Genomic DNA, 12,039 nt, shown 5'->3' on the forward strand with positions numbered 1-12,039 from the left:
GACACAACAACGTTGTATCTCATCGTCATGTCGGTTCCTCACAACACGTCCCATGCATCGTGATGCAATCTCAAGTCTCGAGATAGCTTCTCGAGATAGCTTGACCATCTTGGTTGTGTAGACACATCTCTCGGGACAGTTTGGCCAAGTGGTCTAAGGTGCCAGATTCAGGCTTTGGTTTGAAGGGGCGTGGTCCCACAGCTGTCGTTTATTTTCATTTTTTGTAAACCTTCAAGCCCGCTGCTAGCACATATTATAAAAACCTCATGATTTTAAAACGCGTCTACTATAGAGAGAGTCTAGCCCTACTCCGACCAGTGCATCGTGTAACGGTCATACTTCTTCAAATGTGCGGCTTCGTGATCTTGACACGCTAGCCAAAAACCTTATGGGGTACACAATCTCCATTCACATTTTTCACCTCGGCTTTGTGGCTTTGTTATACCATAGGCAAGGTTTGCCTTCAACGTTGAAACATCACTTATGTGGAATCAAAACTTGTTTGACCACACACGCCGCCTATGCGTGCATGTCTATCATGTGCGACACAACAATGTTGCATCTCATCATTATCTCGGTTCCCAACAACACGATCCATGTATCGTGATGCAATCTCATGTCTTGAGATTCTCGATCATCTTGGTTTTTCTAGACACATTCGTTGGGATAATTTGGCCGAGTGGTCTAAGGCGTCAGATTTAGGCTCTGGCTGAAAGGGCGTGGGTTCAAATCCCACAACTGTCATAATCATACTTTTTCAATCTCATCGTCCAACCCATGCATCGTATTGCAATCTCATGTCTAGAGATAGCACATCTGTCGTACAGTTTAGTCGAGAGTGGTTTAAGATGCCAGATAGATTTGGGCTCTAGTTTAAAAGGGTATGGTTTTAAAACTCGTCTATTATGAAGAGATTCTAACCCAACTCCAACCAGTGTCTCGTGATCTTGTCACGCTCACGACAAATCTAAAGGAGTACTCAATCTCTATTCACATTTTTCACTCGACTTTATTGCTTTGTTATACCTTAGGCAGAGTTTTCTTCCGCATTCAAACATCCATAATGTGGAATTAAAACTTGTTTGACCACACATGCCGTCTATGCGTGCATGTTCAATCATGTGCGACACAACATTGTTGCATCTCATCGTCATCTCGGTTGCCAACAGCACAACCCATGCATCGTATTGTAATCTCATGTCTCGAGATAGCTCGACCATCTTGATTTGTCCAAACACATTCGTCGGGATAGTTTGGCCGAGTTGTCTAAGGTGCTAGACATCGACTCTGGTTCAAAAGGGCATGGATTCAAATCCCACAGCTGTCATTTATTTTAATTTTTTGTAAAGCCTCGTGCCCGCTGCTAACACATATTGTTTGTTTTGACTTTTTATTTATCGTTGTTAACATCGTGGTTTTAAAACGCGTCTAATATGGAGAGAGTCTAGCCCAACTCCGACTAGTGCATCGTGTCAAAGTCATACTTTTTCAAATGTGCGGCTTTGTGATCTTGACACGATCATGACAAACCTTAAGGAGTACTTAATTCCCTTTCATATTTTTCATCTAGCTTTGTGGCTTTGTGGCTTTGTTGGACCTTAGGCAGGGTTTGCCTACGGGTTTCAAACATGAATAATGTGGAATTAAAACTTATTTGACCGCACACGCCGCCTATGTGTGCATGTTCAATCATTTGTAACACAACAACATTGCATCTCATGGTCATCTCGGTTCCCAACAACACGACCCATGCATCGTGATGCAATCTCATGTCTTGAGATAGCTCGACTATCTTAGTAGTCCAAACACAATTGTTGGGATAGTTTGGTTTAGTGGTCCAAGGTGCTAGATTTAGTCTCTAGTTTAAAAAGTGATTGGTTTTTAATCCCATAACTGTCATTTATTTTTATTTTTTTAAAACCTTTAGGAGTACTCAATCCCCATTCACATTTTTCACCCGGCTTTGTGGCTTTGTTGGACCTTGGGCAGGATTTTCCTTCGGAATTCAAACATCACTTATGTGGAATTCAAACATCACTTATGTGGAATTCAAACTTGTTTGACCACACACGCCGCCTATGCATGCATGTTTAACCATGTGCGACACAACACGTTGCATCTCATTGTAGATGAGAACCCCCCAATCAGGTAAGACTCACAATCTACTCAAATCATCGAACATCATAACGGAAAGCATAGATGAAAGCTATCTGGCGACGAAGAAAAGCAAAGGACACCCAATCATACTACTATAATAAAAAAATAAAAATAATAAAATTAAATTAAAAAAAAAAAAAAGTAGCACAAATATAGAAAAACTAGTACAAATATCAAAAGTAAAGTTAGAATGTCTCAAGTCATGGAGATAGATATAAGGGTTAAAGGGCCGTTAATACCTTTTTATATACTGTCTCCAAGTTTGCCATAAGTGAACTAAACATCTATGATGAAAGGTAGAGATCAAAATGATTAATATCAGCAGAAGCGTGGTGGGCCCATAACTCACAGGTCCCACGATTGAAACCTAGCTTTGATATCATCATACTACATGTGAAATAACATAGTCAGCAAAAATAAGGGACACTACTTATCCTACAATACATAAAAGTGGCAGCCAACCACACATCACTCACCTATCTTTTTTGGTTTGATTGTCCTTCTTTCAGTGTCCCTCCACGAGGCGTCTCTGTCATCAAACTGAAGTTAAATCATGCTTCATGATAACAAATTACTTTGTTGATTGAATATCTCAGAGAAAAAAAATACTTGTTTGAGATTTGAATCACTCCGCAGGCAAGATCGATCATGTCAAACTTAGATGATACTAAACATACAACGTAAACTACATAGCATTACAAAAAAAAACTTATTACTTAGTTAAAAGAAGGCATAAATGATCTTTTTACTACCTTTTTCAAGTCTACAAGACAACATAAGTGGTTATATATAGCCTCAACATGAAACCCTTAACCTTCCACTAGGAATTTTAAGAGTTGTATCATTCATACTTTTAGGACTATAGTTAGCCACTATGAAAATGAGAAATTTTAAGAGTTGTGTCATTCATACTTTTAGGACTATAATTAACCACTATGAAAATGTAACGATCTTATTTTTTTTTACTAAAATAGAGTCCTACCATATGCATGATGTGATCTTTTTATGTGGAAATATTCATTTTAAATGTTTCATCAGTCCCATGGACTTACATAATAAAAATAAAATTCGTAAATAAATCGAAATCATATAAGAAATGAAAATAAACATATATATCCAAAAACTAGAAAACAAATGATGATGGAGTTGACACACGAGTCGTGTGAGTTGCGACTGATGTGGGAAGCGTGTGCGCTGCACATGAGAAGAGCATGACTAGTTTGTCAGGTCACACATGCATTTCTCGAAGAGTGTCCTTTTCAGGTCGTGTGCTGCTGGGAGTGATTTAGTGCTTGTTGGGCCACCCGTGTTGAACCTGGATCCAAAAGTCTATCGGTTTTGTCTCTTTGGCCTATTTTCTACTTCTACTAGATCTTTGGCGCTCACTGAAAATGCATTAAGGAAATATAAAGTCATAAAATGCATTTATGTCTATCGCGAGATTTCTGATGCGAGGGTGGTTGCTCCCACGAGATCGCTAACTCTTTTATTTTTTTCCTTGTTGTTACCATAAATGTAACCTAAATGTGAATAAAATTCATAAAATACATTAGTGAGATCCACAAAAAAAATTTGTAACTATGATAAATAAAACTCATCTTCCTTAAGCTTATATTTCCTTAAAAGCATTCAATGATTGAGATGTCTTGATTCGTATCATTCTCCACTTCTTCAAGAGGATTCATGGTCGAATCTATTTATAAAACTTTGCTGCAAAAGTAGGTTAAGAAAATACAAAAGACCTCACAACACTTTATCACGTGAACACTCAACACTTTATTCACGTGTACACTCAAGGAATTGTTGGCCATTGTTTGCACTCATTTACACAAATGAAGCTCTCTGTCAGGACATGGCTAATGCGATGGCTAAAAAAGATGGGTAAATTTTTTTGCGAAATAAAATCATTAAAATTTAAAACATAATTTACATTATACCAAAATAGTGTGCGCACATTAGTAATTTAAAATACAACATAATAGTTAAAAGACAGAATAAGGAACAGACGCAAAACATTTTAAAATAAAAGGGTTGAGACGACAGGTGAGGTTAGTCTATGGCACCAGATCCAGTTCCGCTCCTGACCTCGACCAGCTCCTTATTACCTAGAAAAAAATTGGAGAATAAGGAATGAGTACAAGACTCAGTAAGTAGCCTACTTGTAGGCTCTTAATCGTGTCCTTGATATGCTAGGGTACCACATTCTTTGTTCTTGCTTGTTCTTGATCTTGTTCTTGTTTTAAGTACTTAAGCCCCTTTAATTCTTGTTCTTGACTTAGGGTTCTTATCTTGATCTTTCTTGAGGACCTTGGTTCTTAAACCCTAAAACCTTGGTTTTCCTTTAAGGGCCTTAGCACTATGGTTTTTGGTTCTTGGTCATTTGTTCCTGGTTCTTGTCCTTAGAACTAGGATCTTGATCCATGTTCTAGTCCTTTATCTTTCTCTTGTTCTTGGTATTCTTGGTTCTTGTTCTATTATTGATTCGTTCTCCAAGACACTTCCCCTAGGATTTACGGCACTAGACATGTACCTGAGAATCTTGCGTCCAAGGCTTCATGCGTTCTAAGCGACACAGCTTTAACTTACGTCCAAGGCTTCATGTGTTCCAAGCGACGTAGTCTTACCGCATCTTGGGGCTTGCCCTTCGATATGGTCTGCTTAACCTATGCCAAAGGTTTCATGCATTCTAAGCGGCATAGTCTAAAAACTTACATCCAAGGCTTCTTACGTTCCAAGCGATGTACTCTTAAAACTGCATCAAAGGCTTGCCCTATAATACAGTCTGCTTAACCTATGCCCAAGGCTTCATGCGTTCCAAGCGACATAGTCTGAAAACCTACATCAAGGACTTTCCATATAATACAGTCTGCTTAACCTATGCCCAAGGCTTCATGCGTTCCAAGCGACATAGTCTGAAATCCTACATCCAAGGCTTCTTACGTTCCAAGCGATGTAGTCTTAATACTGCATCAAGGGCTTGCCCTATAATACAGTCTGCTTACCTACGCTAAAGGCTTCATGCGTTCCAAGTAGCGTAGTCTAAGTCATGAACATGCTGTACCGTGGGAGGTCTTAGGAGGTTCTTGATTCGTGGATAAGGTAACTTACTCTCTTCTTGTTCCTCCGTGACCTTAGACTACTCCCCTTGATAGACCATAAAGGTCACTTGCTCGGTGCATACTTGAACATCATCCTGCAAGTCTGCAGGGCATCTCTAATAGGTGAGGGAAACTTGAGGCATGACATCCTGCAAAGGAAACATGGTGCAAGGCATCCCACCTAGAAGAGGAATTATTGGGCACCGCTTGGTGGGAGGTCATGGGTCACTTTGGACATGATTAGAGTATTACCTAGCATTCTTGAGTTTCTGTTTCTGAGTTTGGGGACCTTGATCCCTCGTCCTTGAGTGGTACCTAGCATTCTTCTTGCTTGGGTAGTTGTAAAGCTTGTGTGTTGTTTGTTCTTGGTTCTTAATCTTGTAAGTTTCTAAGGTCCTTAATTCCTTGAGACATAAGTTGTAACTTGTATTTGTAACCATATGAACCCATCTTAGTGTAAGTTGTTCTAGAAGGTCATAGATTCTTAGGGAGTTCTTTAGAGGGTTCTAGAAGAGTCTGAAGTCTTGTGGTGTTTCCTTTAGGTGTTTCTTGGATCCTAACTTGGTTTAGGTTCCAAACTTACTCCAATCAACTTGAAACCTCAAACTTATCATCATGTCCTTCATAATCGACCTTATAAGAAGTAGCAAATCATCCGGAGCACGTATAGACCTTGAAATCTCATAAGAGTCCTAGGGACATTTTGGCCATTTCACCCCTAATTCTTGGTTTTGCTACTTAACGTGTTCCAATCCCTTTCAACTTTACAAAATCATCAAACATCATAAAATAGGATCTACTTCAGGGTTTCATAGCATTTGGAGGTCATCTAGGTCAGGAACTGTAGGTAGATATCCTTAGGGGCATTATGGTCATTTTGCACCATTTCTTGGTTTACCCACTTATCCTTATCTAATGACTACTAAACTTCATTTAGAACCTCAAAATGCTATAATATGCTCAGAATTAAAATTTTATAGGCAGCGGAGTTCATCTAGTGGGTTATTCTAATGTTACCTAATTACCGAGCAATTTGATAGGTTTAAGGTCTTAACTCGCGGTTCTTTGAGTTTTTCTTTCATCTAATCCTAGTTCGTACTTAGTGTTCATATGAAAATCCAAGCGATTCCTGCAAGTATTTCTTAACAAAAAAATCCAAGGTGGCTACTTACCTCGTTGTCGACATTCAGGACCTCTGTTCTTGACCTTCCGGTACCCGATTTACCTCAACTTTCCTTTCACACACTCCTTATTATGTCTACTTTCTGGAACCATAGAGTTTTTCATGAGAATCCATCTGGAAGGGGGTTAAAATTGAGAAAAACCGAGGGAAGGTTGAGTTTTGGGTTGACATGGCCAGTACAACTGAACCGCCCACGTCATCGTCTTCTTCCTCCAGACAGGGAGAAGGCGCGTGCGACCGTTCGCGCCGCCGTCGTAAACTCGCCCTCCCCAACTCCTATCACACTGTTCGTCCCCTCGATTCCTTCATAAAACTTAAAGAAGGTGTTACAAGGAAGAGCTAGGGATTGATTTTTTACCTTCTCATCGGATTGTAGCCTAAGATATTTGCTTCCAAATTTCGTCCAAAATATGATTTCTCGCTGGAGTAAAAACAGAGGATTTCTTATTGGGTAGCCGATTCTAGGGGTTTTTTAGGCTCGATTTCGTCACGAAACCTCTTCCTTATTGTTCCCTTAATCTAAAGGAATTAGTTTGGAGGAATGACTTTGAGTGTAGGACCTTAATTTTGAGAAATCACTCTCGGTCTGCAAGTTACCCGACGCCTCCAATTTACAATCTCTTGGGTATCATGTTCTTTGACGTTTCAGCTCTTTATTCCTTCATCAAAGTTACTCATCTTCTTTTTTCTGAAGCTAAAGGAATCCTTAATTTGAAGAAAAAGTGGCCGTAGATAGGAATTCGACACTTACCTCCAATTTGAGCCCGAAACGGATTTTCTTCAATTGGGAACGTTCCTGAGGTTATTTCTCTTCGCGGTCTTCTATGAAAACATTCCTTGGAGGTGCAGAAACCTATTGGGGTCGTCCTTGCTCGAAGAATACTTGTATATCCTTGGATTGGAATTTTGAGTTTTCCTTGAAGCTTTTTAATGGAAGATTGGATTGGGCGAATGGCTTCTAGGCACTTTCAGGACTCTATTCCTTCGTAAAACTTGTGGGTAATGTTGTTTAGAAGCTATAGGAACAAGTTTGAAAGGAAATGGTGGAGAATTGCTCTCGAATTTGGAAGAAGCCTGAGAGTAGGAGACCCAAAATCTAAACACTTATTGCGAATAGCTAGGTGCTCGACCTTGCTCCATTCTTGTTCCAAATGATTGCCCCAACTACAGAATTTATAGGGGAAACTTAAACCAACATTGGGAGCTCCAGAATCATCGTGAATTGTCGGTTGGATTTTCTAGAAAATCCGTTGGAAATATCTATTCCGATCAGAGCCTCACCGACGTTGGTTTTGAATCCTAGCCGTTGGATGTGACGATCCGTGAGTTTTCTAGAATATATACAAGTTTGGAGGTGATCCAACGGCTGAGACTCAACATTCGAAGGATTTTGTGCAGAAGGCACTGTGAAGGTTCTGATTTTTTAGCAGAATGGTAAATCCGTAATTATCCTTAACTTCAAGGGTATTTTGGTAATTTGCCACTTTTCGAATATTTTATTATTATTTTCTCAAAAAATCCACAATTTTCCTAAAAATTCTTCATCTCTTGTTGGTCATTTCTCCGGTCTTGAACATCTTGAAATTCCTTCTAGATAAGGAATTAAAAATCTCGCAAGATCCTTGATATTGGAAAAATGACATTTTCGTCCCTTTCGCTTATGCTTTCATTCCAATCATTCTCCAAAGGTCTTAAGTCCTTAAGATTACTCCTTAAGGTATAGAAATGACTTACTAAGTCTCGTTTCCTTGCTTAATTCTCATAATTTCTTTTCTGGGATCTTTTGGGTCATGCATAGGTGGCTTTCCTTCACTTTTAGGGTGTTACAACACGTGACTAGATTACTCAAATTTGATTGGAAATTGTTTATGTATGCAGGTACAAGCAAACCATTAGGCACAAAAGGAAGCTATCTTAAAGGTATTTCATGCAGGACTTCAGATGATTGCAGGGATAATGTTTTTTGTGATTGTAAATTAAACATCTGCTTCTGTCATGGCAAGAAGCATCCCTTCAACTTCAACTCCAAGTCTCACAAGATGAGTAAGAACATTCATTTAGAAGACAACGAGGAGATCAAAGAAGTGCCTCTCAACAACTAATCAAAATAATGAAGATGATCATAAAGAACTTGATCGATGTGACCCTGTATTTAGATTCTCATAATAAATAAACGATATTTTTGTTTAGTTCGTGTGCCTCTTAAGGTTTCGGGTCATAGTATATCATACGAATACAAGATACACTGACATGCTCGTTCCACATGAAGCTATTTAATGCAACAAATTATTCATAACAACATACCATAAAGAATCATATACATGACAAAGACATCATGAGTCAAAAATCGAGACTCGAATCTATCTCGAACTCTATAGCTCCATAGTTCATGCACACTCTCGTCTCGGGTGTGCAGTTAGTTTATATTTAAAAAGATGAGTAGTGTGATATAGTAACAATGTTTAGAAAATGCTCAATTTTGAAGGACAAGAAAGAGAGTAATCTAAAAATTATTGTTATAATTATTTATATTATGATTGCGATTATTATATTATGATGAGACGGTTTAGGTGAGATCTACCGTAGACCCAACTTTCAATTCCCTTATGGAATCTAGTTGGTCTGGGGATCATCTATGCTCCTCTCTTCTTGAGAATTTATACATCCCTCATTATTATATGGACAACTATCTCTCGAGTTATGGTTTAGGTTTATCCTCAATAGAAAAATAAAGTAGAGCATCTAGAACCCAAGCACAGAGCATGCGTGTGGGGAGTGTGTAGAAAAGTACAATGCATCCAAATCAACCGATAAATGAAATTAGAGCCAAAGCGAAAACATGATGTTTTAATCCACAAGACACAAAATCATATTTGCATACGTGCATTTTCCGACCTTAATAGTGGGGTCACTTCTTAAGTATTTTTCAATATTCATTCTATCATTAAAAAAAAAATTTACAGTAATGAAAAGGACATATAAACGGTTGTTGGCTTCTCCTATGGAGGCTATAGAACGAAATCTTTTGTGCTAAATCCAACATTTATTATATTTTTCTCTCTTTTAATTTCGTTTTACAAGAGTCACTATGGGGTCACTTCCGGAGTATTTTTCAATATTCATTCTACCATTAAAAATAAAGGTTTGAAATATTTGTTTAGAGGTCAAAAGTATTTCTATTTGAATCACATCCAAAATATAGGACCATTACCATCAAATTTTGAAAAATTCATTGGTTGATTATTGTAGGTTAGTCTTTTTAGTTATTCCCATTTGGGTTATCATACCATATTTTGGTTTCATATTACCTAATTTGGCTAATATTCCTCAATTATATAAAAGTTTTGGGTACAAAATTGAAGACACAAAATTATCATCACCCAAAAATCTCTAAAATCCCTTCCAAAGTCATGGACAAGAACATTTCTATCAAGTTAGCTTTCCTAGCTACAATCATCTTGTTCTTCGCCATAATAGGTTTAAAATATGTTGTAGTTATTAAAATGATATATCTTGTTTTTTCTTCAAATGATTAAAATGATCCTAATTCATTACATGCATCTCTTTTGTGATCTGGTAGGTTAATTTTGTTAATCATAATATTTCTTCTTGTATTAAATAAATAACATCCCATTTAATGTTGTATTTCTAAAATCAAATATTAGTAAAGTAATTGAATGTCCCATAATGGGATGGACAACAATGAAACTCACCTCACCCCGTCAAACCATTTTACAATACAACATAATAGCAAACAAACTTAGTCTCAACTTGGCTTTCATTGTTGCGATGATATTGTTCCTCGTCTCTTCTTTGGGTAACTTTCAATCTCATTTATTTTTCTTCTGTTTTGTTGTTCTTCATTTTAAAAGCCTATATTTAAATTTTATGATAATATTGAGGGAAATGTTGATAAAATAATTGTATGTATAGATATTACGAATTGTATATATAACTTTATGTGTGTTTTTCATGGATTAATTATATGTTGAGTGAGGATATAATATGTTGAAATGATTCGTGTTGATCTGTGGGGATAGTTTTCACTCTTAGAAACAAGGAGTAAGTAATGTGATCTTGTCAGAGTGGAATGTCGAGGCCATCAGATGTTGAATCTGAATTTCGAATCTTGATCTAAATCTTCGGCACGAGGCATTATAAATTAAATATATATATATATATATATAAAAAGAGTTTCAATCTGTAGGAACTTTAAAATTAAGTGTGTTTTTTAGGAAGCAATTGTTTTTAGGTATCCTCCTAGAAAATTTCCTAAGAAGCATATGATTGAGATCAAATCATGTCGAAATGACCCATGTGAGTCTTTGGTGATATTCTTCACCTCTTAGAAACTAGGTGTCAGTAACTTGACCATGTCGCTAGGGTTGCATAGGATTAATGTCGATGCCATCAAGTATCGACTTCAGATTATAAACGGTATTAGGCGACACCTCTCCTAGTAGATACAAACACCGTGTAAATTTCATTTCAATGGCTCAATCACATGACCTAAAAAATTAAGCGTAATTTTCATTATGTTGGATGACTTCTCAGTATGTTAGTGAGAACAAAACATGTTGGTATGTCGGGACTGTCTTCCCTCTTAGAACCGAGGACTAGGTAACGTGAGCATGTTGCAGGAGAATGTCGGAGCCTTCAAATGCTAAGAAACCTAGACATCGAGCTGAAATTTAGTACTCTTTGATTATACGTGACTAGATGGCTCAAATTTGATTGAAAATTATTTACGTATGCAGGTACAACCAAACCATTAGGCACAAAAGGCAACTATCTTAAAGGTATTTCATGCAGGGCTGCAGATGATTGTAGGGATAATGTGTTTTGTGATTGTAAATTAAACATCTGCTTTTGTCATGGCAAGAAGCATCCCTTCAACTTCAACTCCAACTCTCACAAGATGAGTATGAACATTCATTTAGAAGACAACAAGGAGATCAAAGAAGTGCCTCAAAACAACTAATCAATATAATGAAGATGATCATAAAGAACTTGATCGATGTGACCCTGTATTTAGATTCTCATAATAAATAAATGATATTTTTGTTTAGTTCGCGTGCCTCTTAAGGTTTCGGGTCATAGTATATCATACGAATACAAGATACACTAACATGCTCGTTCCACATGAAGCTATTTAATGCAACAAATTATTCATATAACAACATATCATAAAGAATCATATACATGACAAAGACATCATGAGTCAAAAATCGAGACTCGACTCTATCTCGAACTCTATATTTCCATAGTTCATACACACTCTCGTCTCCGGTGTGCAGTTAGTTTCTATTTAAAAAGAAAGAGTAGCTTGATATAGTAGTAACCTTTAAAAAATGCTCAATTTAGAAGGACAAGAAAGAGAGAAAGAGAGAGAAAGAGAGTTATCTAAAAATTATTGTCATAATGATTTATATTATGATTACGATTATAATTATTATATTATGATGAGACGGTTCAGGTGAGATCTATCATGGACATAACGTTCAATTCCCTTATGGAATCTAGTCGGTTTGGGGAACATCTTTGCTCCTCTCTTATAGAGAGCATATACATCCCTCATTATTATATTTATGACTATCTCTC

At 37.2% G+C, this 12,039-nt stretch overlaps 1 non-coding gene across 1 annotated transcript; it reads left to right on the top strand.

The window, feature by feature from the left end:
- The first annotated feature begins 665 nt into the window (after positions 1-665).
- On the top strand, positions 666-744 carry TRNAL-UAG (transfer RNA leucine (anticodon UAG)). The gene has a single exon. It is a non-coding gene; the product is annotated as a tRNA-Leu (tRNA).
- The last annotated feature ends 11,295 nt before the right edge of the window (positions 745-12,039 follow it).

The sequence above is a fragment of the Cucurbita pepo genome, chromosome 15 (genome assembly GCF_057944985.1).
Source record: "Cucurbita pepo subsp. pepo isolate OVF chromosome 15, ASM5794498v1, whole genome shotgun sequence".
NCBI lineage: Eukaryota > Viridiplantae > Streptophyta > Magnoliopsida > Cucurbitales > Cucurbitaceae > Cucurbita > Cucurbita pepo.